Genomic DNA, 24,601 nt, shown 5'->3' with positions numbered 1-24,601 from the left:
AAAGTATTTGTCCAATTTCGAAACTATGGAACCATTAGCTGCTCCCAGATTCGTATTAAGTTACTGTGTGGTAACACAAAGACCCAGGTAAGAGAACACAGAAGATGGAGACATAGACCCACATAACAGAATGCAGATTGTAAAGGTATAAATCCAAATAAGAGAATGTTGAGACATAGAGCTAGATAGCAGAATCCAGAACATGCAGACACAGATAATAGAAAATAAAACATGGAGCCATAGACCCAGGCAGCAGAACGTGGAGAACTTAGACCCAGGCAGCAGAACGTGGAGAACTTAGACCCAGGCAGCAGAACGTGGAGAACTTAGACCCAGGCAGCAGAACGTGGAGAACTTAGACCCAGGCAGCAGAACGTGGAGAACTTAGACCCAGGCAGCAGAACGTGGAGAACTTAGACCCAGGCAGCAGAACGTGGAGACGTTGACCCAGGCAGCAGAACGTGGAGACGTTGACCCAGGCAACACAATATAGGACAAAGAAGACCTAGCCTTAGATAACAGAATCCTGAACATGGAGACCTAGGCCCAGATATAAGCATGTCTCCCAGTGGCTCATGAAGCTTCACTTATCATTCCACTCCAGAGAGGTGTTCCTGCAATATTTGTTTTGACCAGCAGGTGGCAGTGGAATTAAAGCAGTTACAGGATCAAAGAAGTCAGGAGCAATACAATAATTGCGATACTAGGGCTGTATTCATTAGGACAGAGGTTTTGAAGTTGACTAATCAGCCATTTGCAATAGCGTGCAATGTGCACATTAAACTTGAGGATTTCGGTGTGGATTTTTCCCCTTTTGCCAGGAGACTAGGCGGCAGCTGGTGGGCTCCCCTTTCTACAGTGCTACTGTATCGTTCTAAGGCCACCAAAGAAGTGTGGACATAGAGAGGAGACCGGAGGATCCTATGGAGGATGGTGGCTTAATAACAGGGCATCTCTCTCAGTGGCTTCTTTCAATAAGGGATGGGATAGCCGATGGTGGGGGCCACCCTTCCCCAGCGTGGCTTCAACCCTTCTCGGGAGGGGACACTGGAGGACCAGTAGGGATTGCTTAATCAGCAGGCAGCTCTGGCTCCAAAACCTTTTGCTAGGGGGCCACACCAGTCAGTGATATTGCCCCCCAAATAAAAATGGGCATTCTACTAAAGATGAGTCTGAATTTACTAACACTTGCTTGACCCCCTTCCCACTCCAGGATGTAAGCTGGTAAAATTTAAAGTAAATAAAAAAAAAAAACTGTAGAAAATAGTAAAACAGAACTTTTTTTACACTTTCTCCTCTTTGCTTGAAAAAAATATATACTGAAGACCAACATATTTGGTATAGTCTTATCTGTAACGATCCGTACAATTAATTGAACTCGCTTTTGATACTGTATGGAAAACGCTATAAAAAAATAAAGAAAATTGAGCCAAAGTGCTTTTTTTGTTCATTTCACCTGCCAAAAAAATGCAATAAAAATGATTAAAAAAAAGCCATATTTACTACAAAATGGTACCAATAAAACCTTCACACAACAAGCAAGTTTTCACAGAACTCTGTTCATGAACAAATAAAAAAGTAATGGGTTTTTGATAGCAACTATGCAAACAAAAATCTGTATTGTGCAGAGGTGGAAAGAACTAAAATATATATATATAATTTGTTTTTATATATAAAGATAAAAATCCCAGCGCAGCTTTCATGTTACCTCAGCGATATAATATATAACAACCAATCGCAGTGCAGCTTTCATGTTACGTCAGCGATATAATATATATAACAACCAATCGCAGTGCAGCTTTCATGTTACCTCAGCGATATAATATATAACAACCAATTGCAGTGCAGCTTTCATGTTACCTCAGCGATATAATATATAACAACCAATCGCAGTGCAGCTTTCATGTTACCTCAGCAGTATAATATATAACGCCCAATCACAGCGCAGCTTTTATTCTGCCTCAGCAATATAAGAAATAGCAACCAATCACAGTCCAGCATTGATTTTACCTCAGCAGTATAAGAAATAGCAATCAATCACAGTACAGCTTTCATGTAACCTCAGCGGTAAAAGAAGTAGCAACCAATCACAGCACAGCTTTCATGTTACCTCAGCAGTATAAGGAATAGCAACCAATCACAGCACAGCTTTTATTTTACCTCAGTGGTATAAGAAATAGTAACCAATCACAGGGCAGCTTTCATTTTACCTCAGTGGTATAAGAAATAGTAACCAATCACAGGGCAGCTTTCATTTTACCTCAGCAGTATAAGAAATAGCAACCAATTACAGCACAGCTTTTATATTCCCTCAGCAGTATAATATATAACAGCCAATCACAGCGCAGTTTTCATGTAATCTTAGTAGTATAAGATAAAACAACCAATCACAGCGCAGCTTTCATGTTAACTTAGCAGTATAAGAAATAACAACCAATCAAAGCACAGCTTTCATGTAACCTCATTAGTATAAGTAGCAACCAATCACAGCGCAGCTTTCATTATACCTCAGCAGTATAAGGAATAGCAATCAATCACAGCACAGCTTTCATGTTACCTCAGCAGTATAAGAAATAGCAACCAATCACAGCACAGCTTTCATGTTACCTCAGCATTCCCAATATGCAGCAATTGTCTTGCGAAACGTTCGGCGGATGCATCATTTTGTAGTTGAACACGCATCCCGTTGCTCGTAATGCCTTTTTCTTTCGTGCTTGAGATGGAAATCGAACGATCTACGTCTGTGGGGCATAACTGTCGACGATGCTCGCACGCACCCCACCTATCGTAGCATAAATGTACTATGCCTATAATCTTCCCAGGAGTGTACTCAACAACTTCCCAAAGTTTCATGGCGGTCGGATGAATGGTGCAGTAATTAGAGATGAGTGAGTGTACTCAGTAAGGACAGATACTTGAGCGAGTATCGTCCTTACCGAGTACCTGCCTGCTCGCCCACAAAGATTCGGGTGCCGGTGGAGGTAAGCGCTGTGTTTCGGGAGTGAGCATGGGGGAGCTAGAGAGATAACCCTCCCATTACTCACCCCCCCGCCACTCCCTGCCCCCTGCCGACACCCGAATCTTTGCGGTCGAGCAGGCAGGTACTAGATAAGGACGATGCTCGGTCGAGTGAGCAGGAGGGAGCGGGAGGGGGGGAGAGAGAGAGATCACCCTCCCGTTACCCCCCCCTGCCCCCCGCCAACACCCGAATCTTTGAGGTTGAGCAGGCAGGTACTCGGTAAGGACGATGCTCGCTCGAGGGAGTGGGAGGGGGGGGGGGAGAGAGAGAGAGAGAGAGAGATCACCCTCCCGTTACCCCCCTGCCCCCCGCCGACACCCGAATCTTTGCGGTTGAGCAGGCAGGTACTCGGTAAGGACGATGTTTGCTCGAGTATCTGTCCTTACCGAGTACGCTCGCTCATCTCTAGTAGTAATGCATAAAGGACAAACAGACAGACAGACACGCATACATTCATTTTTATATATATAGATAACACCCAATCACAGCGCAGCTTTCATATTACTTTAGCAGTATAATATATAACAACCAATCACAGTGCAGCTTTCATGTTACCTCAGCAGTATAATATATAACAACCAATCACAGTGCAGCTTTCATGTAACCTCAGCAGTATACTAAATAACAACCAATCACAGCGCAGCTTTCATGTAACCTCAGCAGTATACTAAATAACAACCAATCACAGCGCAGCTTTCATGTTACCTCAGCAGTATAAGAAATAGCAACCAATCACATCGCAGCTTTCATGCTACCTCAGCAGTATAAGGAATAGCAACCAATCACAGCACAGCTTTCATGTTACCTCAGCAGTATAATATATAACAACCAATCACAGTGCAGCTTTCATGTTACCTCAGCAGTATAATATATAACAACCAATCACAGCGCAGCTTTTATTTTACCTCAGCAATATAAGAAATAGCAACCAATCGCAGCGCAGCTTTCATGTTACCTCAGCAATATAAGAAATAGCAACCAATCGCAGTGCAGCTTTCATGTTACCTCAGCAGTATAAGGAATAGCAACCAATCACAGCACAGCTTTCATTTTACCTCAGCATTCCCAATATGCAGCAATTGTCTTGTGAAACGTTCGGCGGATGCATCATTTTGTAGTTGAACACGCATCCCGTTGCTCGTAATGCCTTTTTCTTTCGTGCTTGAAATGGAAACCGAATGATCTACGTCTGGGGGGCAAAACGGTCGACGATGCTCGCACGCACCCCACCTATCGTAGCATAAATGTACTATGCCTATAATCTTCCCAGGAGTGTACTCAACAACTTCCCAAAGTTTCATGGTGATCTGATGAATGGTGTAGTAGCGCATAAGGGACAAACAGACAGACATACATTTACATATATATATAGAAATATTGGTATTGTTGTGATCGTACCGACTCGTTAGAAATAATTATCATATCCTTTATACTGCATCATTAACGCTGTGAAAAAAATGGCACATTTGAGGTGGTTTTCTCCCTGCCCTCCAAAAAAAATGTAATAGAAGTTATATGCACCCAAAGAATGGTACCAGTAAAAACTACAACTTGCCATACAAAAAACAAGCCCTCCTATGGCCATATTGAGAGAAAAATAAAAAGTTGTGGGTTTTGTGGAGATGAAAATTCCCCAAAAATCATCATGTGCAAAATAGGCCGCATCACTGAGGTTAATAAGCTAAGCATGAAGGAAAGTACATGTTCTACCCCCATCACAAGTAAGCATGGACTCCATTTCACCACTTCTCCCGTTGTTTCTCCCTCAGATCCACGTGATAGATGCACCTGTGGAGCACAGCAGAGAATGAAGAGTTTGGAAGAAGAGGTGAAACAAATGATGGCCAACGTGTCTTGTGGCTTACGAACAATGGTACAAGATGTTGTCCAAGAGGCGCTTTCCTCCCTAAACCAAGTGATGAAAGATGTAATGAACACAACTCTTTCTTCCTTCACCCAAATGGTAGAGGACAGTGTAAAAAATGGACTTTCTTCTGCAAGCAAAGTGCTGGAAGATGCAGTTAAACATGGCCTTTCTTCCGTAAACCAAGACACTATTGATCAAGTGGAGGTGGTGACTGTTGACTATGATATACCTTCATCACCTCCAGTATCAGAAACGTACAGCATGGATGAAATCCCCAGCATCAGTAAGGAACCCCCGGAATATGTCAACCAACCAGGCACCAGCACCACCATTCCCAGCGAACACAGTGATACCCCAAATGGAAATGATGGGACCGTTCCCCTTACTGTCTCAGCCCCCATTTCAGACTTTATACTTCCTACCCTGACCCCAAGAAAGATTGAACATATTTATGAAGCTGCTAGAGATGAACCGCACCGCTTCGCACAATTACTGTTCCAAGAACTTGTTCCATTCGAGGTGTACAAGACGTGGACGCATAACGTTAACTATGATGGCTCGAGAGGAAAGCAGGCATTGCCAGAAAATTTAAGGAATGTAATTGTACATGAAACACAGCAGCGTTATGTAATCACAACAGAACTAGCCAAAAAAATAAAGCACACACTCAATGCCTTGCTTCGGACGCCCCGAGCCGGTGGATGGTGATGGAGAGAAATGGAATGGCCACCGGCATGTAAACTTACAGTACTGTGAATTATTCTACGGACTTTACAGGAATGTGTATGACAGGGTGCTGAGGAAGTACTATAAATCTGCCAAGCCTATCCTCCCTCCTTCTCTGGAGGAATGTCTTTTAAGGTGCTTTTAAACTTGAACATTTGGATTCCTGTGACCCAGCGATAATCGGAACCATTTATCATTCAGTGTAAATGGATGAACCGACTAAGAAACAAGTCAGAAGTCTTTCACTTCTCATCTATCGTTTCATTTCTGCAGAAAACTGAACAACGTATCATTCCAAGTAAACAGGCAGTTGTCTACTTATGAACGACTGCCTGTTAACTGTGAATGGAGGCGGACAGGCCGAAATGATCCCTGGACCGCTCCGCTTCCATTCAATAGTGATGTTTGTTACTGTGTAAAAGCACAGGAACGATTATCGCTGAGACAACCTGTCGGGCATATGTTGCCCGACAGGTCATCCCGTGTAAAAGAATCCTCACTGGCCCACTGTGTGTTTTCTTTTTAACCACTGTTTGTCCAAGGATAAAAGGGGGAGGGCTCAGCAAACTGTCCTACTAATCTCCTAATGGTCCTTCTGTCTCCACCTCTCTGGCCCTACTATGGCAGTGCTGCCGAAGGAGGTACATACCAGCAGCTGACTGGGCCTCTATTGGAGGGGTCTACGGCCAGAGATGTCCACTGATTAAATAACCCCTACTGGTCCTCCTATGTCCCTTCCTAAAATGGTTGGAGCCACACTGCAAAAGAAGGGTCTACACCAGCGGCCATCCCATCATCTACTGAAGGAAACTGCTGCCGAAGTTGCCTGCTGATTATCAACCCATGCTCTTTCTCCTGGTCCCCTCCCAAGAAAGGTTGGAGCTGTGCTACACAAACGGGGCCTCCAGTATCCAGCTCAAGAAGGGGAGTGCAGCGCTAGAGAAGGAAGTGCCATGGAGCAGATGTCCAGTCCCCTAGTGAAGGAAAGCCTTGAAAGGGCTCCCATCACTTTAAGTAAACCCCACAAACCTTCCTTGTCCCCACTGTCACGGTCAATCATTGGCTTTTACAGTAGTCACAATATAGGGCAGTAGGCAGTTCACTGTGAATACCATATAAGCTGTGGTCCATTCAAAGTAAAACTTGCTGCAAAGTAATTGGTGTCCTGTACTGTCACATGGTTCTCGCCAAGCAATCCACCATGTCTTTCAAATTTGATTTTTGAGAGTGGATAGAACTATGTTAACACATTCTGTCCAATCCCTTCATTACCAAATTAGCCACAGTGCCTTGTGATTGGCTGGCGTTAGCAAATTGATTCTGAATGTTTGTTTTTCTTTTTTTTTTTAAACTAACTTGACTGATTATAAAGTACTGGAAATACTAATACAAGGGGGAGTCAAAACTTCTCCACACTTTGCCTGTGGAATTAATCTTAATTAATCTTCATAAAAGACAGATGCATTATTTTTCAACATAATCGCCCTACTTTTCAATACACTTTGTCCATCTGTCAACAAGTTTTCGTATTGCCTCATTTAAAAATGTTTTAGGCTGATCTGTGAGCCACAAATGCCCCACTGTCCATCATCTCGACATCAGGCACGAATCTTCATCCTCTTAGGCAGGGGTGGGCAATTAATTTTCCCATGGGGCCACATGAGAAATTGGAATGGTTTTAGAGGGCCAGACCAACATACGAAGGCTCCATGCACATTGCCTTAATGGGGCCGTATTCCAGCCGCCCGATTTGCGGCCAGAATACGGCCGCCATTGAAAATGAATGGCGCTGTAATACGGCTCCTCCAACAGTGCAACAAATTGTCTGTGATTTAGTGCTCTTGCCCTGATGAAATTAACTATCTTTTGCAAATGCTTCTTTTTTCTCAGGACAAATTAGCGCTGCAGAGTCCACCAAACATTCTTTGACAAACTCCCCATCAGAGAATGGCTTACTGTTTCTTGCAATTTTGTAGGATACTACAAAGCAGGTCTTTACGGCTGCATCCCTGGATGAGTGAAGCTTTTTAAAAAATCCTTGCTGACTTTGCAGTTTTGCTAGCAAATCTTCAGATACCCGTGCCCGCTCTGCCTCCGTCAAGTTCTTGTATTTCTCTCCGTGTTTAGTCTCATAATGGCGATGCAAATTGTAATCTTTAAATACAGCTATCTGCTCTCCACAAACTAAACACACAGCTTTACCTTTGGTTTCAGTAAATAGATATTTAGAAGTCCATTCTTTGTTAAAAACTCGGCATTCTGCATCAATTTTTCTTTTTTTAATGTTAGCCGCCATATTTAAGGGTTAACAGCTAACCTCGGAAAATAGATTTTTTTAATACACAGTAGTATGCTCCTAGGAGAGGGCACAGAGAGCTGCCCCAAGAAGAGAGATTAAAAAGTGAATATTATTAGTATTATTATTCTAATTACAATGCAAAGGGAAAAGTCCTGACACTTACCAATGATGAGCGTGGAACGATTGTCCTGGCACTCCCCAAGGTCCGCAACGAGAAGTTACAGTGGCATCACTTACTCAGCATCGGGAAGCAGTGAAACTACAAACTCCGAAGCCTTGTCCATTTTGTTAACTTATGTGCTGTTTAATAAAGTTATTCAAGCCTACGTCATTGGTAGAGGTGCTTGAATAAGTAAGGCCTGAATAACTATTAGCACAGCACAGAAGTGAACAAAATGGACAAGGCTTCGGAGTGCATAGTTTCGCTGCTTCCCGTTGCTGACACCGGACTCATTGGTGAGTCACCAGGACACTCTTTGCGGGCCGGTCCGAGCTATTCAGCGGGCCGGATGTGGCCCGCGGGCCGTGCTTTGCCCAGGTCTGCTCTTAGGGCTTCTTTCAGGGAATTAAACATGTGACAGACCGATTGGGCAAGATAAGGACTATAGGGAGGAGGCTTTGACACTTCAAATAAAGTTTTTGGAGCCGGTGGGCAGTATGAACACGTGCATAGTCATACAACAACACAACACCCTTGGATAGCCGTCCCCTGTGTTTTGTTTAAATTTTAGGCTTCAGCTCTTCAGTGAGCATCTTATTGTAATGAGCACTGTTGATTGTTGATCCTTTTTCCTGATAATGTTTCAATACTGTCCATCAAAATTCCAGCATCTGGCGCCTTCCTCATGGCTGGCACTTGTGCGACCTTCATTGAACTTCTTTATCCATTCATACACACTTCTTTGCAACGAAACACTTTCTCCATATTGTGCACAAAATTTTCGATAAATATTGGCACCAGACACACCCTCAGACCGCGAAAAAAAACCAAAATCACTGCACGCTGCTCTTATTTTGAGCCAATCACAAGCGGGACAGTTGTTTTTATCTTACATTGTAGTCACAAGTTAATTATGTAACATTCACACCTGCACAGCAGTCACTGGGGAGATGGCGACCTACAATGGAAAAGGGTGATAGGACAGTGCAGCCAGCAGACGCTTTAATATATTTGGAGTGTGGATAATTTTTGATTCGCCCTTGCAATTTCAAAGAAATGTAAGGGTGTGCCAGCTTAACTAGAATGCTCCTTTTTAAACCTTATGAGAAATGCCTGCTTCTCATTCGCATCATCACCAGCTTGTTCGCTCTCGGGCAGCCTGCGCAGACTTCATGATTACCATTGAGAATCGTGCAGTTCTCGTTCACGTTTTCACATTCCTGTGTGAACCACTAAATGATCAGTGCTTAAACTGCACGAGAAGTGGATGAGCTGGCAATGATTTTCATATGGGCTAAAACTGGATGACAAATGAAAAGTGCACCATTCTCATTCGTCCAGCTGTTGGCTCACATTTAAACTGAACGATTATCATTGATTTTTGCTCATTTGACCGATTTTCTGAACAATAATCGTTCCATCTAAATGCAGTTTTAGGAAATGCCTTTACACATAATGGTTACCACTACGTGACATCTCACACAGGGAAAAGCGTCATCCACGCTTGCTTGCAGAGTAAAATTTGTAATCTTCCTTTTTTTAGTCAGATTTTAAATTGCCAGGTATACATCTCTCTAACCAGACTCGTATCAGCTGCATAGAGCCTTCGTAAGTGGTATGAGACATCTCACAGTGTTTATTGGTGTTTGGGTTTGTCAGCTATTCTACCTTCTATGAACACTCATTCAGCATTCCTAAAGGATTTATTTAACTTCTGACTTATTGGGAATCAAGGATAGTTTTATGGCACAGACACCATTGGGCAGGCGAAACAGGTAAAAAATGGAAAAATAAAACATCCCCAACTGACTGCTGGCTGCTTCCTGCCTCTCAATAATGATATGAATATATACTGGTTTAAGTAGTTAATCACCAGCACTCTATATAGGAGTAATGCTAAACCTTTAAAGGGCTTCTCCAGGGCTTCCCCCTGGCCATTCTGCTTACCATTCTGTTCTTGCTGAAGAGTCTAACACTACTCCGTCCCCTGGAGCTGTTAAGGACCGTGCCCAGTCACATAACCTTTCAGGTCAAGAGGTCCAAATTAGAACCGTATCTGGATGCATCCCAGAAACCAAGAAGTAGACACTGAGACAGTTGTCAGTTTCCTCAGATACGTAGGGAAGAACCACGGCAAGCAACAAGTAGTTCTCTCTGTAGGAGGGTGATATGTACTGAACGTTTATTCTCCTTTTTATGGATTTCTATACAGGAAAGGAATGTCTTGTTAGTCACAGCATAAATCTCATTGGGTAAGACACAGATTATGAGTTATGCATTGTTCAGCAACCGCATAGCGTGAGAGTCTATGAAATGTCCTTCAAGTTTCTGTTTATCCGGAGTAATCTGGTCCTCTCTTGTGATTTAGACGGTCGTAGTGTCTTATCAGTACAGTCAGTTCCTTGTCTTAAATCTCAAGGTGTGGGGGAGCTTCTACTGATAATAGCTGCACATCAGGCATCCAGATATGCTTCTCGGAAAAAACAGAAACAAATCATGAGACATTGTACCGCATCATCCTGCCTTAAGCTTATCTCTGCTTTGTATTATTGTTCTACTACACACAAGCCTATTCACATCTTATAATGCTCCATTTTGTATCTAGCGTCCATTTTGAGAGAGATTCTTTATTTTAATGCACACGTACTTCATCAGAGCTCTAACCAATCCCACTGTATGGGGCACCAATATATATCTCATGGCAGCTCTGTGTAATGGTCCTCGATGACCCGTCGAGGGGCACATTAGTGGCATAGCCCTGGACTGACATGACATCATATAGAATTCTTGTATGTACTATGTTGTCTTGTAGATGAGCAGTTCTATATCTGCTGTACACCATCTATTACTGACATCCTGTTCTTGGGAGATTTTCTATGAATTCTTTTGGGGAAAAAACGGAAACTAATCTTGGTCCAGAAAACTTCTTGTTTCCTCAACCTCTAAGATGTTTTACTGAAGGAATTGAAAGTAGAAACTATTTTATACTCCAAAAATCTTAATCTATCGAAGGCACTACCTCAAAGTCAGGTTTTTTTCAGATTTTATTTTAAAGAGCACCAACAGTAAAGGAATCTCACATTACTTGATGTGTTACCCCTAGAGATGAGCGAACGTACTCGTCCGAGCTTGATACTCGTTCGAGTATTAGCGTGTTCGAGATGCTCGTTACTCGTAACGAGTACCACGCGATGTTCGGGTTACTTTCACTTTCCTCTCTGAGACGTTCGCGCGCTTTTCTGGCCAATTGAAAGACAGGGAAGGCATTACAACTTCCCCCTGCGACGTTCAAGCCCTATACCACCCCCCTGCAGTGAGTGGCTGGGGAGATCAGGTGTCAACTGAGTATAAAAATCGGCCCCTCCCGCCGCTCGCCTCAGATGCGTTGTGAGATAGCTGAGGGACAGTGCTGTTGGTGCCGGAGCTGCCATAGGGAGAGTGTTAGGAGTTAGTGTAGGCTTCAAGAACCCCAACGGTCCTTCTTAGGGCCACATCTAACCGTGTGCAGTAGTGTGGAGGCTGCTTTTAGCAGTGTTGCACATTTTTTTTTTTTTGGTATATCGGCCGTGCAGAGCATTGCGCCCTGCAGTAATACTCCAGGGATAGAATTGTGTAGGCAGGGCCAGAAGACATATATTATAGATTGAATATACGCAGTGGTCCTTTAGTAAAAAATATTTGAAAAAAATCTATTTGGCCTGCCTGTCACTGTGCTCAGTGTTCTGGGTCTGTGTCTGCTGGGGGTAGTAGTTCTCCAAATAAATACGCAGCCAGCTAAGTGTTACAGCAGGCTTGCGCCAAATTATTTCCTGGCTCTGAAATCACCGGTCTGTTGCAGTTAATAACAGTGCAACACTGCAGTTCCGTGACACACATCAGGGACAGAATTGTGTAGGCAGGGCCAGAAGACATATATTATAGATTGAATATACGCAGTGGTCCTTTTGAAAAAAATATTTGGAAAAAATCTATTTGGCCTGCCTGTCACTCTGCTCAGTGTTCTGGGTCCGTGTCTGCTGGGGGTAGTATTTCTCCAAATAAATACGCAGCCAGCTAAGTGTTACAGCAGGCTTGCGCCAAAATATTTCCTGGCGTTCCGTAAGCGAACTCAGCCTCCAACCACAGGCCAATAAGCGGCACATTTAATTACAGTGTTGTGTTTCTGCATTCCTGGTAATACAGCATGCTGAGGGGTAGGGGTAGGCCTAGAGGACGTGGGCGCGGCCGAGGACGCGTAGGCCCTAGTCCTGGTGTGGGCACAGGCCGAGCTCCTGATCCAGGTGTATCCCAGCCGACTGCTGCGGGATTAGGAGAGAGGCACGTTTCTGGCGTCCCCACTTTCATAGCACATTTAATGGGTCCACGCGGTAGACCTTTATTAGAAAATGAGCAGTGTGAGCAGGTCCTGTCGTGGATGGCAGAAAGTGCTTCCAGCAACCTATCGTCCACCCAGAGTTCTGCGCCATCCACTGCTGCAACTCAGAATCCTCTGGCTGCTGCTCCTCCTTCCTCCCAGCCTCCTCACTCCATGAAAATGAGACATTCTGAGGAGCGGGCAGACTCCCAGGAACTGTTCTCGGGCCCCTGCTCAGATTGGGCAGCAGTGGTTCCTCTCCCACCAGAGGAGTTTATCGTGACTGATGCCCAACCATTCAAAAGTTCCCGGGGTCCGGGGGATGAGGCTGGGGACTTCCGGCAACTGTCTCAAGACCTTTCAGTGGGTGAGGAGGCCGATGACGATGAGACACAGTTGTCTATCAGTGAGGTAGTAGTAAGGGCATTAAGTCCGAGGGAGGAGCGCACCAAGGATTCTGAGGAAGAGCAGCAGGACAATGAGGTGACTGACCCCACCTGGTTTGCTACGCCTACTGAGGACAGGTCTTCAGAGGGGGAGGCAAGGGCAGCAGCAGGGCAGGTTGCAAGAGGCAGTGCGGTGTCCAGGGGTAGAGGCAGGGCCAGACCGAATAATCCACCAACTGTTTCCCAAAGCGCCCCCTCGCGCCATGCCACCCTGCAGAGGCCGAGGTGCTCAAAGGTCTGGCAGTTTTTCACTGAGAGTGCAGATGACCGACGAACAGTGGTGTGCAACCTTTGTCGCGCCAAGATCAGCCGGGGAGCCACCACCAGCAGCCTCACCACCACCAGCATGCGCAGACATATGATGGCCAAGCACCCCACAAGGTGGGACGAAGGCTGTTCACCGCCTCCGGTTTGCACCGCTGCCTCTCCCCCTGTGCCCCAACCTGCCACTGAGATCCAACCCCCCTCTGAGGACACAGGCACTACCGTCTCCTGGCCTGCACCCACACCCTCACCTCCGCTGTCCTCGGCCCCATCCAGCAATGTCTGTCAGCGCAGTGTCCAGCCGTCGCTAGCGCAAGTGTTTGAGCGCAAGCGCAAGTACGCCGCCACGCACCCGCACGCTCAAGCGTTAAACGTACACGTAGCCAAATTTATCAGCCTGGAGATGCTGCCGTATAGGGTTGTGGAAACGGAGTCCTTCAAAAGTATGATGGCGGCGGCCCCGCGCTACTCAGTTCCCAGTCGCCACTACTTTTCCCGATGTGCCGTCCCAGCCCTGCATGACCACGTCTCCCGCAACATTGTACGCGCCCTCACCAACGCGGTTACTGCCAAGGTCCACTTAACAACGGACACGTGGACAAGCACAGGCGGGCAGGGCCACTATATCTCCCTGACGGCACATTGGGTGAATTTAGTGGAGGCTGGGACAGAGTCAGAGCCTGGGACCGCTCACGTCCTACCCACACCCAGAATTGCGGGCCACAGCTCGGTGGTGGTATCTGCGGCGGTGTATGCTTCCTCCACTAAACCACCCTCCTCCTCCTCCAACGCAACCTCTGTCTCGCAATCAAGATGTGTCAGCAGCAGCACGTCGGCAGCAGTCGGTGTCGCGCGTTGTGGCAGCACAGCGGTGGGCAAGCGTCAGCAGGCCGTGCTGAAACTACTCAGCTTAGGAGATAGGAGGCAGACGGCCCACGAACTGCTGCAGGGTCTGACAGAGCAGACCGACCGCTGGCTTGCGCCGCTGAGCCTCCAACCGGGCATGGTCGTGTGTGACAACGGCCGTAACCTGGTGGCGGCTCTGCAGCTCGGCAGCCTCACGCACGTGCCATGCCTGGCCCACGTCTTTAATTTGGTGGTTCAGCGCTTTCTGAAAGGCTACCCACGCTTGTCAGACCTGCTCGGAAAGGTGCGTCGGCTCTGTGCACATTTCCGCAAGTCCCACACGGACGCTGCCACCCTGCGCACCCTGCAACATCGGTTTAATCTGCCAGTGCACCGACTGCTGTGCGACGTGCCCACACGGTGGAACTCTACGCTCCACATGTTGGCCAGGCTCTATGAGCAGCGTAGAGCTATAGTGGAATACCAACTCCAACATGGGCGGCACAGTGGGAGTCAGCCTCCTCAATTATTTGCAGAAGAGTGGGCCTGGTTGGCAGACATCTGCCAGGTCCTTCGAAACTTTGAGGAGTCTACCCAGGTGGTGAGCGGCGATGCTGCAATCATTAGCGTCACCATTCCTCTTTTATGTCTCTTGAGAAGTTCCCTGCAAAGCATAAAGGCAGACGCTTTGCACTCGGAAACAGAGCCGGGGGAAGACAGTATGTCGCTGGATAGTCAGAGCACCCTCCTGTCTATATCTCAGCGCGGTGAGGAGGAGGAGGAGGAAGATGAGGAGGAGGGGGAAGACACAGCTTGGCCCACTGGTGAGGGTACACATGCTGCTGGCCTGTCATCCTTTCAGCGTGTATGGCCTGAGGAGGAGGAGGAGGAGGATCCTGAAAGTGATCTTCCTAGTGAGGACAGCCATGTGTTGCGTACAGGTACCCTGGCACACATGGCTGACTTCATGTTAGGATGCCTTTCTCGTGACCCTCGCGTTACATGCATTCTGGCCACTACGGATTACTGGGTGTACACACTGCTCGACCCACGGTATAAGGAGAACCTTTCCACTCTCATACCCGAAGAGGAAAGGGGTTCGAGAGTGTTGCTATACCACAGGACCCTGGCGGACAAACTGATGGTAAAATTCCCATACGACAGCGCTAGTGGCCGAAGGCGCAGTTCCGAGGGCCAGGTAGCAGGGGAGGCGTGGAGATCAGGCAGCATGTACAGCACAGGCAGGCCAACACTCTTTAAGGCCCTTGACAGCTTTATGGCTCCTCAGCAAGACTGTGTCACCGCTCCCCAGTCACGGCTGAGTCGGCGGGAGCACTGTAAAAGGATGGTGAGGGAGTACGTAGCCGATCGCACGACCGTCCTCCGTGACGCCTCTGCCCCCTACAACTACTGGGTGTCGAAGCTGGACACGTGGCCTGAACTCGCGCTGTATGCCCTGGAGGTGCTTGCTTGTCCTGCGGCTAGCGTCTTGTCAGAGAGGGCGTTTAGTGCGGCTGGGGGAATCATCACAGATAAGCGTACCCGCCTGTCAACCGACAGTGCCGACAGGCTAACACTCATCAAGATGAACAAAGCCTGGATTTCCCCAGACTTCTCTTCTCCACCAGCGGACAGCAGCGATACCTAAGCAATAGGTAGGCTGCACCCGCGGATGGAAGCATCGTTCTGTATCCCCATCAAAAACGGGGACCTTTTCGCTTCATCAATCTGTGTATAATATTCCTCCTCCTCCTCCTGCTCCTCCTCCTGAAACCTCACATAATCACGCCGAACGGGCAATTTTTCTTAGGCCCACAAGGCTCAGTCATATAATTTTTCTAAACAATTTTTATACGTTTCAATGCTCATTAAAGCGTTGAAACTTTCACCTCCACCAATTTTTATTTTAAGTGGGCTGCCTCCAGGCCTAGTTACCAATTAAGCCACATTAACCAAAGCGATTAATGGGTTTCACCTGCCCTCTTGGTTGGCCATGGCCAATTTTTCTGATGTACATTAGTACTGTTGATACAGCAATTTTTGGGGGCCTCCCCTACAGTGTAATCAAATGAATTTTTAGCCCACCTGCATTACAGCTGACGTTACATCCGCTGTGTTGGGCAATGCAATGGAATATTTTTATGTACCGCCGGTGGGTTCCAGGGAGCCACCCATGCTGTGGGTCCACAGGGAGTTGTAAATGCATCTGTTTCCACTTCTAAAGAACCCCAGTCTGACTGGGGCATGCAGTGTGGGCCGAAGCCCACCTGCATTAAACATGACATTACTACCTCAGCTGTATTGGGCAATGCAATGGGATATATTTATGTACCGCCGGTGGCTTCCTGGCACCCACCCATGCTGTGGGTCCACAGGGAGTTGTAAATGCATCTGTTTCCACTTCTAAAGAACCCCAGTCTGACTGGGGCATGCCGTGTGGGCCGAAGCCCACCTGCATTAAACATGACATTACTACCTCAGCTGTGATGGGCACTGCAATGGGATATTTTTATGTACCGCCGGTGGGTTCCAGGGAGCCACCCATGCTGTGGGTGCACACGGAATTCCCATTGCGGAGTTGTACCTGCCTGTGACTATTTATAAAAAACCGCGGTCTGACTGGGGCGTGCAGACACCTTGACAGAATGAATAGTGTGTGGCACATAGGTTCCCCATTGCTATGCCCACGTGTGCAGCTCCAGATGGAGGTGGCACAGGATTGGATTTCTCATTGCTTCTGTACAGCATTGTGGGCTATCGCCCCGCCCCTTTTAAAGAGGGTCGCTGCCTAGCCGTGCCAACCCTCTGCAGTGTGTGCCTGCTTTTCCTGTGGCAGACGCACTTATAAATAGACATGAGGGTGGCGTGGCATGAGGGCAGCTGAAGGCTGGGCAGGGACAGTTTGGTGTGCGCTGTGGACGCTGGGTCGTGGGGGGGGGGAATCGGCAGCATGTAACCCAGGAGAAGTGGCAGCGGAGTGTCATGCAGGCAGTGATTGTGCTTTGTTGGAGGTAGTGTGGTGCTTAGCTAAGGTATGCATTGCTAATGAGGGCTTTTCAGAAGTAAAAATTGTTGGGAGGGGGGGGGGCCCACTCTTGCCGCTATTGTGGCTTAATAGTGGGACCTGGGAACTTGAGATGCAGCCCAACATGTAGCCCCTCGCCTGCCCTATCCGTTTCTGTGTCGTTCCCATCACTTTCTTGAATTGCCCAGATTTTCACACAAGGAAACCTTAGCGAGCATCGGCGATATACAAAAATGCTCGAGTCGCCCATTGACTTCAATGGGGTTCGTTACTCGAAACGAACCTTCGAGCATCGCGAAAAATTCGTCTCGAGTAACGAGCACCCGAACATTTTGGTGCTCGCTCATCTCTAGTTACCCCTTTATGACCATCATAATTCAAGAGTCCTAACTCGTTGATATATCCATAAGAAGGCTTTTGGTTTTTTTTAGTGGGACAAGTTGTATTTCTTTAATGGCCGCACTCTGAGGTGCTGTATAACGTTTAGTACATTACCTGGGGGGGGGGGGGGGGGGCGGAGGGGAGATGGAAAAAATGTGCAGAAAGTCTGCCATTGTTTTGGGGTTTTGTTTTTACAGTGTTCACTATATGGTAGAATGTCATAATGATTTTCTTATATGGATCAGCATGATTTCTGAGATACCAAATTTATATAGATTTTTTTTTTTTACTACTTTTGTAGAATAAAAACATGTTTTCAAAGGAAAACAATTGAATCTGCATCACCGGGTTCTAAGACCCAGAACATTTTTTTTTCTGGCAGCAGAGGTCTGTGAGACCTTGTGTTTTTTGCAGGGTGATTTGTAGTTTTTATTGATACCATTTTGAGGCACATTTGGCTTTTGAATTGCATTTTTTGGGAGGCGAAGAAAAGAAAAATAAATCTAGCATTACTTTTAAACTATTTTTCACCATGTGATATAAAAAAATATTTTCATTGCCTGCGTCATTACAAATGCGACAATCCCTATTTTGGGATTTTATCCATTTAAAATGTTTTTTTTGTGCAGAAAATTGCAGATATTTTTTTAAACGGGATTTCTTTCCTCAAAATTAAACTTTGCTGAATTTTTTTACACTATTTTAGTTACTGAAGGGTTTTGAAGATGCATTGTGTTCAATCGTTAAAATAGTAATTGCACTGCTTATATAGTGCATTTAACTAAGCCTATTAGACTCCATATGAGGCGTGGCCTGATAGGCTGACTTACATGGCAGCAATGGAGGCCATGGGGAGTCGGGTGATCAGACCGATCAGTAGAACATTTTTTTTTAGTTTTCAACTTTACTTGCCCACTGCGATTTTTATTTTTTTTTAAATTTTTTTAAATTATTTTTTACCCCCCTTATCTTCAGTTATTTTATGTTTTTACATAGGATTTTGTGTGTTTTTTTTACATTGGCTCATTTTGATTTCCTTCAGGTTCCTAAAATTTAGCTTTCTCTGTTGATATCTTCTATATGAAAGAATGTTCTGGATTGATGCATCAAGAATGGAGAAGGACAGGAATGCAATGGCAGAGTGTATCAAATCTCACCCTAGAGATACTCTCCCAACTTACTGGAGAAGTGAGAGACTTTGATAATATCACATTACATCATTCTTATCTATGGTAATAACTGATGTAACATGACATCATCAGTCATATCATCAACTGATCTTCCCTGTGCTATTGGGGGAATAAAAGAATGCAGGCTATCTATAAGCAGAGAGATGGCGAGGGAACACTTAGCTAACTTAAATGAAATCAAATCCAACTTAGAAAGGGGGTAAACATCATTCACTAATTGACGATCACCGCTGACCCCAACTCTGTATGTTAATTCAAAGGCACTTCAGCGTGAATGAGAGAATATCAAATATCCAAAAGGGAAGATGAAAAGGCGGCACTCCTTGGTATCCAGAATCAAAAGCAGCACTTTATCTATATATATAAAATTGAATGTATGCGTGTGTGTCTGTCTGTCTGTGTGTCTGTTTGTCCTTTATGCGCTACTACACCATTCATCCGATCGCCATAAAACTTTGGGAGTTGTTGTGTACACTCCTAGGAAGATTATAGGCATAGTACAATTAACCTATGATAAATGGCGTGCGTGAGAGCGTCGACAGTTATGACCACCCCCCACGTAGATCGTTCGATTTCCATCATTGCCACCAATTCTCTCACTTCCCGATGTCGTAGAAACTTGAAATTTGGCATGAGCATTGATTGTCATAAATAGGAAAAGCTCATGGGTCCCAACTCGATTATTTAATTCTAAGCGCAAAAGAATTAGCGTCCAAATTTTACGTACGGAATCTAATTCACTTTTCAACATCATAGAAACTTGAAATTTGGCACGAGCATTATTTGTCATAAATAGGAAAAGCTAATAGGTCCCAACTCGATTATTCAATTCTATGTGCAAAAGAATTAGCGTCCAAATTTTACATACGGAATCAAATTTCCTCACTTCCCGATGTCATAGAAACATGAAATTTGGCACGATCATTGATTATGTCAGAAATAGGAAAAGCTAATGGGTCCCAACTCGATTATTCAATTCTAAGCGCAAAAGAATTACCGTCCAAATTTTACGTACAGAATTTAATTCTCCCACTTCCCAATGTAATAGAAACTTGAAATTTGGCACGAGCATTGATTATGTCATAAATAGGAAAAGCTAATGGGTCCCAACTCGATTATTCAATTCTAAGCGCTAAAGAATTAGCGTCCAAATTTTACGTACGGAATCTAATTCTTTCACTTTCCAATGTCATAGAAACTTGAAATTTGGCACGAGCATTGATTATGTCATAAATAGGAAAAGCTAATAGGTCCCAATTCGATTATTCAATTCTAAGCGCAAAAGAATTACCATCCCAATTTTACGTACGGAATCTAATTCTTTCACTTTCCAATGTCATGGAAACTTGAAATTTGGCACGAGCATTGATTATGTCATAAATAGGAAAAGTTAATAGGTCCCAACTCGATTATTTAATTCTAAGCGCAAAAGAAATAGCATCCAAATTTTACGTCTGGAATTTAATTCTCTCCCTTCCCAATGTAATTTGGCGTGAACATTGATATGTCATAAATAGGAAAAGTTAATAGTAACATAGTATGTAAGGCTGAATGAAGACAATGTCCATCTAGTCCAGCCTGTCTATCCTCCTGTGTTGATCCAGAGGAAGGCAAAAAACCCCAAGGGCAGAAACCAATTTAGCCCTTTTGGGGGAAAAATTCCTTCCCGACTCCCTAATGGCAATCAGACTGTTCCCTGGATCAACCCCTAATAGTTCCTACCTGCCTGTATACCCGGATTGACAATTAACCTAAGACTTGTATCCTATAATGTCCTTCCTCTCCAGAAAGATATCAAGTCCCCTTTTAAACTCCTCTATGGATTTTGCCATCACCACTTCCTCCGGCAGAGAGTTCTACAGTCTAACTGCTCTTACAGTAAAGAATCCCCTTCTATGTTGGTGATGAAACCTACTTTCCTCTAATCGTAGCGGATGTCCTCTTGTTACTGTTGCGGTCCTGGGTGTAAACAGATCTTGGGAGAGATCCTTGTATTGTCCCCTCATGTACTTATACATGGTTATTTGATCACCTCTTAGCCGTCTTTTTTCTAGAGTAAATAGTCCCAATTTGGACAGCCTCTCTGGGTATTCCAGTCCCTTCATTCCATGTATTAGTTTAGTTGCCCTTCTTTGAATCCCCTCAAGCACTGTGACATCTTTCCTGAGCACCGGTGACCAGAACTGTACGCAGTATTTCATGTGAGGCCTGACAAGTGCCTCATACAGTGGGAGGATAATGTTCTCGTCCTTCGCCCCTATACCTCTTTTAATGCACCCCAAGACTTTATTTGCCTTTGCAGCAGCTGACTGGCATTGGTTACTCCAGTTCAGTCTATAATCCACTAGTACCCCCAGATCCTTTTCCATATCACTCTTCCCTAGTGGTACCCCATTAAGTGAATATTTGTGACATCCGTTCCTCCTGCCCATGTGCATAGTCTTACATGTTTCAACATTGAACTTCATTTGCCATTTTCCTGCCCAAGCCCCCAGTTTATCCAGGTCCGTTTGTAGCCGCACATTGCCCTCCGTTGCATTAATTATATTGTATAATTTTGTGTCACCTGCAAATATTGATATTTTGCTGTGCAGCCCCTCTATCAGGTCGTTGATAAATATGTTGAACAGAGTGGGGCCCAATACTGAACCCTGTGGCACCCCGCTAGCGACTGTGGTCCAATCAGAGTACGAACCATTTATTACCACCCTCTGCTTTCTATCTCTTAGCCAATTTTTTACCCATTTACACACGTTTTCGCCCAGTCAGAGCTGTCTCATTTTGTATATTAGCCTATTATGTGGCACGGTGTCAAAGGCTTTAGAGAAGTCCAGATATACGAGATCAATAGATTCTCCCTGGTCCAGCTTAGAGCTTACTTCATCGTAGAAACTGATCAGATTTGTCTGACATGAGCGACCCTTCATGAATCCATGCTGGTGAGGAGTTATTCCCTTGTTCTCCTTGAGGTACTCATCGATGGCGTCTCTCAGAATCCCCTCGAAAATTTTTCCCGTTACTGAAGTGAGACTTACTGGTTTGTAGTTACCAGGCTTACTTTTGCTCCCTTTTTTGTAAATTGGAACCACGTTGGCAATGCGCCAATCCAATGGTACAACACCGGTCTTGATAGTGTCTAGAAATATTAGATATAGATATATTAGATATAGCGGCCTAGCTATCTCGTCCCTCAATTATTCAATTCTAAGCGCAAAAGAATTACCGTCCAAATTTTACGTACGGAATCTAATTCTCTCACTTTCCAACATCATAGAAACTTGAAATTTGGCACGAGCATTGATTATGTCATAAATAGGAAAAGCTAATGGGTCCCAACTCGATTATTCAATTCTAAGCGCCAAAGAATTAGCGTCCAAATTTTTATGTACTGAATCTAATTCACTTCCCGGTGTCATAGAAACATGAAATTTGACACGAGTGTTGATTATGTCCATGAATAGGAAAAGTTAATGGGTCCAAACTCGATTATTCTATTCTAAGCACAAGAAAATTTGCGTCCAAATTTTACGTATGAAATCTAATTCTCTCACTTCCGAATGTAATAGAAACTTGAAATTTGGCACGAGCATTGATTATGTCATAAATAGGAAAAGTTAATAAGTCCCAACTCGAATATTTAATTCTAAGCGCAAAAGAATTAGCGTCCAAATTTTACGTACGGAATCTAATTCTCTCACTTCCAAATGTCATAGAATCTTGAAATTTGTCACGAGCATTGATTATGTCCTAAATAGGAAAAGCTAAGGGGTCCCAACTCGATTATTCAATTCTAAGCGCCAAAGAATTAGCGTCCAAATTTTACACACGGAATCTAATTTTCTCACTTCCCGATGTCATAGAAACATGAAATTTGGCACGAGCATTGATTATGTCATACATAGGAAAAGTTAATTGATCCCAACTCGATTATTTAATTCTAAGCGCTAAAGAATTAGCATCCAAATTTTACGTAGTACAGAATCTAATTCTCTCACTTCCCAATGTAATTTGGCACGGGCATTGATTATGTCATAAATAGGAAACGTTAATGGGTCCCAACTCGATTATTCAATTCTAAGCGCAAAAGAATTAGCGTCCAAATTTTACGTACGGAATCTAATTCTCTCACTTCCTAATGTCATCTATATATATATATATATATAAATGAATGTCTGTCTGTCTGTCTGTCCTTTATGCATTACTACACCATTCATCCAATCGCCATGAAACTTTGGGAAGTTGTTGAGTACACTCCTGGGAAGATTACTGGCATAGTACAACTATCCTACGATAGGTGGCGAGCGTGTGAGCATCGTCGACAGTTATGCCCCCTAGACAAAGATCTTTGATTTCCATCTCAAGCACGAAAGCAAAAGGCATTACGAGCAACGGGATGCGTGTTCAACTACAAAATGATGCATCCGCCGAACGTTTCGCTTGACAATTGCTGAATATTGAGAATGCTGAGGTAAAATGAAAGCTGTGCTGTGATTGATTGCTATTTCTTATACTGCTGAGGCAACATGAAAGCTGTGCTGTGATTGGTTGCTATTTCTTATACTGCTGAGGTAACATGAAAGCTGTGCTGTGATTGGTTGCTATATATTATACTGCTGAGGCAACATGAATGCTGTGCTGTGATTGGTTGCTACTTCTTATACTACTGAGGTTACATGAAAGCTGCGCTGCGATTGGTTGTTATATATCATACCGCTAAGGTAACTTGAAAGCTGTGCTGTGATTGGTTGTTATCTAGATATATAAAAACGAATGTATGTATGTCTCTCTTCGCAGCAACGCGCGACGGGTAAGCTAGTTTCATATAAAAAAATGGCTGGTGTAAAAACAGGACACATTGCACAAATTACAGCTGTTTCACTGAGTACCAAGGAGTGATGCCTTTTGATCTTCCCTTTTGGATATTAAATGAATTTAAGTGCCCAGGTTCAGATGAATGACATCCTAGGATACTAAAAAAAGCAGCAGAGGTAATTGCTGAACCACTCGCTGGAATCTTTGAAAATTCATGGAGAACAGAAGTCCCAGGAGATGGGAAAAGGGAAAATGCTGTCCCTTCAAAAAAGGGAAGAAAGTGGACCCAGGAAACTACCAGCCTGTGAGCCTGACTTCTATACCAGGAAAGATCTTTGAACAGATTATTGAACAGCATGTATACAAGCACTTGGGTGAGAATGAAGTAACTAACCAGAGCCAGCATGGGTTTGTAACAAACAACTCCTGCCAAACAAATTTAATTTCCTTCGATGACAGAATCACCAAATTGATTGCAGCCGATTTATCATGTGGCAAAACCTGCAGTAATTTTTTCTGTAGTGTCTGAGAAGGTGCATGCCGAAATGCTTATGATAGGTAGTAACTAGAGATGAGCGAACGTACTCGGTAAGGCCGATTTCGCAATCGAGCACCGCGATTTTCGAGTACTTCACTACTCGGGTGAAAAGTACTCGGGGGCGCTGTGGGTGAGCAGGGGGTTGCAGAGGGGAGTGCGGGGAGAGGGAGAGAGAGAGAGAGAGAGCTCCCCCCTGTTCCACGCTGCTACCCCCCGCTCCACCACACCACGCCCCGCCACACAGCGCCCCGAGTACTTTTCACCCGAGTAGTGAAGTACTCGAAAATCGCGGTGCTCGATTGCGAAATCGGCCTTACCGAGTACGTTCGCTCATCTCTAGTAGTAACCTGTCCCAAAGGGAGAGCTACAGCTAGGAGAAATACAAGGAAATACACAACTATGCCCAGGTTAAGCAGAGGAAACTGACAGAGAAAAGAAACTCCTGCGCTCAAGGTACACCTGCGTGGGAATAACCGAGAATAAATAAAATGAGCAGCATCCTCTGGCAAAAGGGAGCTGGTAATTATGTGCAGCAGACCAAGGGGATTGGCTGGCTCGAGAACTCCACACCCAGCCAGCTTATCCCACAGCTGAGAAGATGTGCTCCTGGAACTTCAAAGAACTACAGATCCCAGCAGCACAACCTAACACCCGTACTTCCTAAACCATTTCCT

At 44.8% G+C, this 24,601-nt stretch overlaps 1 pseudogene; it reads left to right on the top strand.

Moving 5' to 3' along the window:
• The window catches only part of LOC136628745 (zinc finger protein 585A-like), a 183,923-nt pseudogene that overhangs the window by 113,363 nt on the left and 45,959 nt on the right, over positions 1-24,601 (top strand).

This window comes from Eleutherodactylus coqui, chromosome 5, assembly GCF_035609145.1.
Source record: "Eleutherodactylus coqui strain aEleCoq1 chromosome 5, aEleCoq1.hap1, whole genome shotgun sequence".
NCBI classification, from domain to species: Eukaryota; Metazoa; Chordata; class Amphibia; order Anura; family Eleutherodactylidae; genus Eleutherodactylus; species Eleutherodactylus coqui.
Note: the sequence above shows the minus strand (reverse complement) of the source record. Positions and strands in the feature narration are given on the sequence as shown.